We start from the raw sequence: 5,202 nt of genomic DNA, 5'->3' as shown, positions 1-5,202 counted from the left end.
CTGGGGCGCCCATTCAGGCTTCTACGCCACAGGCATGTTAGCAGGACTCAGTCCGCCATGGGCCCTGCTCAACGGGAAATGCAATTCCCAGGGGCCGCTGGTTCTCAACACAGGAGGAAACACCTGTAGTCTCTTCAAGCCTCACTAAACAACCTCCTCATTCTTTTAATACTGCTTTTCTGTTTATTCCATTTTGAAACACAACAGCCCCTCCCTTGCCCCCCGGCCATGACCAAAATGGCGAGGCCTAATCATGCTTAAATATGGGAGACGCTGGTTCCCGTGGTCCGTACGCCCATGGAGAAAAAGGCCAACTTGCTCAGGGAAGAGAGGAGAGGACACCCATGCTGTTTAACCAGAGCTGGTAACTGAAAGGGAACGTGCAGGTACAATATGAGCGGGGCCTCTTTCCTAGTACCCACCCACCTGTTAGCATGAAGCTTCTCAAAGGAAAAGTCACAAGGCTCACCACTTGAGAGCGTACAAGTAGCAGGCCACGGACTCCCTCCCAGTTTGGAAGCCTCCCGCCTCCTTGCATCTGAATTCACATGCTCAGGCCCCCGTGACCCAGGTTTTGGGATTAAGACCCTCTGACGAAGGTCCCCCAGGGCAGGTCTGGGGCCTTGTCCCCTACGCTACCTCAGAGCCATCTGACACAACTTTGTCCCCTGGAAACAGAGGCACATCCATCCGGCCCAGCTCAGTCATGGGAGAGGTGGGTTCCCGGGGAGGCTGTGCCACTCCCTGCGTCCTCTCCACCAAGTCACGTAACACTGAGTCTAAGTTTTCCTTGTTTATAAAATTACGAAGCAGTTCTCTGAATGTCCCCCAGGGTTCTTAGGAAAGATATGTGACCTCACTTGTCCTGTCTCACGTCGTTCTGAGTTTTGTCCTGTTTCTCCAAGTTCCACGAAGTTAAGAACTTTTTCTTACGTATCTTGGTCTCTCCTCCCAGGCCTAGCATGATGAGTTTCATGAAGCAATCATAATAACAACTACTTACGAGGCTCCAAGCTCTATGGTAGCCCTAACGACATTATCTAGTGGAGTTTCCACAACTCTGGGGAAACTTCTATCTATATTGTTCAGAGAAACAAATGCTCAGGAAATTTAATTTGCCCAGAGTCACAGGGGGATTGGGCAATAGGCTGACCCTCAGACTCAAGTTCATCTTACTGGAGCCAGAACTTTAAATAATCACACTGACAGATATTCGTGAAGTTGAAATCAGTGAAAGCCATGGGGCGCCTGGGTGGCGCAGTCGGTTAAGCGTCCGACTTCCGCCAGGTCACGATCTCGCGGTCCGTGAGTTCGAGCCCCGCGTCGGGCTCTGGGATGATGGCTCAGAGCCTGGAGCCTGTTTCCGATTCTGTGTCTCCCTCTCTCTCTGCCCCTCCCCCGTTCATGCTCTGTCTCTCTCTGTCCCAAAAAATAAATAAACGTTGAAAAAAAAAAAAAAAGAAATCAGTGAAAGCCAAATGTCAGCCATGTTTAAAACCTAGAACAGGTTGATGGAAGCTCTGAGGTAATTCCTCTATCCTCTGGAAAGAAGGGAGAACACAAATCTAGAGGTGCTCTGACAAGTCAGATCTTATACAATAGCAGATAAAAAAGGATGTCAGTAGATTAGCCCACTGTCATGCCCAGCTATAAGCCCAGTAGTCTCTGACAGCCTTGAAGCTCAGGAAGTAGATTCCAGCTCAGTGCTTCCAGAAAAGACTCTGGATATCAGTGACCACATATAAGGGAACCAAGACTTGATCAAAATGTCAAATATTTGCTGGGAAGACATTCTCTGCGGCTAAGAATCCAAAGTGAAACTTCATGGCGTCGTTCAAAAGAACAGAAGGAGGTGTCCATGTTTACGACACTTCAAGAAGTCGAGGAAAAGAAAAAATTCCCTTAATGCCTCTAGATGTCTCAAATTTGGGCATGCTCACATTTTTTTTTTAAACTTTCCTATATTGAAATCAAAACTCCCAAAATAATTCAGTAAAGAACTCTGATCCGTACTGCAAAAGAATTCTAGCTTTGCAAAACGGGATTTGCCACAGATTTCATTCCTTCCTTCAAGTGAACAAGTATTTACTAAATTCTCACTATGTGCCATCATCTAGACTAGGCCTTGTTTTCCCCTTTCCATTTGAGCCTTCATCATCTTTTTCAGCCATGGCACTTTATCATCATGGGTCCATGAAAGTCCCTCTCTTACTTATTCGTTCACTCACTCATTCTTTCATTCATTCATCCCCATCCACATCTGCCATGTCTGTTCTTTTTCTTGTCCCCACTCACCTCCATCACACACCAGTCAAAGCAGCTATTTTCATCTGGTTGATGTCAAGCCTTTTATTTGCGGATATTTGTACCTGTTCTTACAAAATGTATACTGTTTGGCATGCATGCATTTAAAAAAATTTTTTTTAATGTTTATTTATTTTTGAGAGACAGAGACATGGCACGAGTGGGGGAGGGGCAGAGAGAGAGGGAGACACAGAATCCGAAGCAGGCTCCAGGCTGTGAGCTGTCAGCACAGAGCCCAACGCGGGGCTTGAACTCACCAGTTGTGAGATGGTGACCTGAGCTGAAGTCGTACGCTCAGCCGACTGAGCCACCCAGGAGCCCTGGGCATGCATGCATTTTTAATTTATGTAAGTGGTATTGTCTTATAGTGCTTACCCTGTCCCTTAGTTTGTAACTCAGCACTATGTTGTATCCAACCACATTGCTATGTAGACATTCCCTCCGTCTCTTGCAATGTCTTGAAAGGAGCGCGTGGAATGCAAACACTGTGTTTTACTTAACCAGATTGCCTCCGAATTCTCCCTCCACAATCAAAGCATCAATGAATATTTTGATGCATCCTTTTACAGATATATATCCTTTTATGGGTTATATGCCCAGAGGTAGAATTACTACCTCGGAGAATATGCATATATTTAAGTGGAACAGATACAGCCAGATTGTTCTCCAGGACTCCCACCACCAGTTCACAAGGCTTCACGTGTTTCCATTTCACCGCCAAAAGTGGTACCAGCCAGCTTTCCAAGTATTGCCAACCTAACAGATGCAATGATGGTTCATTACGCTTTTGTTTTACGTTACTAGCACTAATGCATTCGAGCATCTCTTCCTATGCCTGTTAACCTTCTGGATTTCCTCTTCTCTAAAATGACTTTTTCTTTTGCTAATGTCTCTAATAGGTTGCTGTCATTTTCCTATTGATTAGGGTACTTTGTATACTCTATACATAAAATTCTAGATATGATCAGTTTTGCTCAATATAGATTTCTTCTCTTAACCTGGCATCTGTTAACTTCACTCATGGTTTTTTGAGTAGAAACACCTAATTTATATACATGGGCCTGTCTTTGAATTCTATTGTATTTCATTGGTCTCCTTGTCTGTTCTTGTACTAATATTTGAAAGTTTTCTCTATTATTTATTATAGTACATCTTAAAACTTTAGAACAAGCTTTTCAAGCTCCTCCAAAAAAAATGCAACTGGAATTTTTATTGCCTTCTCGTTGAATTTTATAGATACCTTTAAGAAGGACTGACACCATTATAAGATTAATTTGGCCCTGCTAAGCATGGGATAGCTCCCCATCTACTGAGATCATAGTCCATGTTCTTTATTACTAGAAATTAAAAATTGTCTCCATAGAAGTCTGATGTATTCTGAGCTAAGGTAATTCTTTTTTTATTACATTTTTTTAATGTTTATTTATTTTTGAGACAGAGAGAGACAGAGCATGAGCAGGGAAGGGGCAGAGAGAGAGAGGGAGACACAGAATGTGAAGCAGGCTCCAGGCTCTGAGCTGTCAGCACAGAGCCCGACGGGGGGCTCGAACTCACGGACTGTGAGATCATGACCTGAGCCGAAGTCAGATGCTTAACCGACTGAGCCACCCAGGCGCCCCATAAGGTAATTCTTATTTGCTTCATAGTTCCTGTTGACATTGTGAACAGCATCTTACTTTTTATTGTATTTTTGAGTTGGCTGTTGACGTTATTGAAAAATTCTAATAATACTGTGAGTTTTTCTTACATCTTGCTAAACTCTCTTATTGGTTTTAACAGTTTGTCTGTTGATTATGATGGTCTTTCTAGGTAGATGATCATCTCTCCTGTTAACTGTAGCAGTTTTCCCTTTCCCCTTCCAATCTTTACATTTCTTATTTCCTTTTTTATAGTGTTAGAGAGTACCATGATAACAGCAATGGTGATAGTGGTAATTCATGTCTCATCCTTGTCTTGGATATGATGAAGACAAATCCCTAAAATTAATATATATTAATATATATGATTTATATATATTAATAATTAATTAATGTATACAATATAATACATATTATATAAATAATAATTAATAGATATTACTAGATATTAATATATATGAAAGATCTAATATTAAAAGAGTGACAGACAGTCAAACTGTAGGGGTAAAGAAAAACTAACACCTGGACACATTATTGTGAAGTTTAAAAACAACTCATACAAAGAGGAAATTCTAAAAACCTGTGGAGAAAAAGAGTATATTAACAGCTGAGGAACAAGAATCATATTAATACTAGTTTTTCTTAACAGCAAAACTAGATGCAAGCAAACAATGAACAAAACAGAAATTGTCAGCATCGTATAGCCAGATATTTGGTGTTGGATAGACAGAAAATCCATACGACCTTCCAATGAATGAATCATCAATGCAGATGCGGACAGACTGGAGCAACCCCTAAACTAGAAAGATTGTCTGTGGCCCAGAAAAGCAGAGCAATTTGTAAAGTCATATCTAGAGAAAGATTTCTTTCTCTCTCTCTCTTTTTTTACTGTTTATTTATTTTTGAAAGAAAGAGAGAGAGTGCAAGTGGAGGAAGGGTAGAGAGACAGGGAGACACAGAATCCGAAGCAGACTCCAGGCTCTGAGCTCCAGGCACAGAGCCCAAGGCGGGACTCAACTCATGAACCGTGAGATCATGACATGAGAGATCATGACCTGAGCCAAAGTTGGATGCTTAACTGACTGAGTCACCCAGGCACCCCTAGAGAAAGATTTCTTGACCTTAGGGGTGGGGTGAGAGACAAAGGGAGGACCCAGTGATTTTAAAGAGGGGTCCTGTGTGTGTGTGTGCTTATATACATTTTCCTTGGGAGACAGTCTGTAGAGTTCATAAGAATTCCAAGGTTAAGAACCACTATTTA

This window comes from Puma concolor, chromosome D1 (assembly GCF_028749965.1).
Source record: "Puma concolor isolate L17-30 chromosome D1, mPumCon1.1.hap2, whole genome shotgun sequence".
In the NCBI taxonomy this organism is placed as follows: domain Eukaryota; kingdom Metazoa; phylum Chordata; class Mammalia; order Carnivora; family Felidae; genus Puma; species Puma concolor.
The sequence above is the reverse complement of the archived record's forward strand: the minus strand, read 5'-3'. Positions refer to the sequence as shown.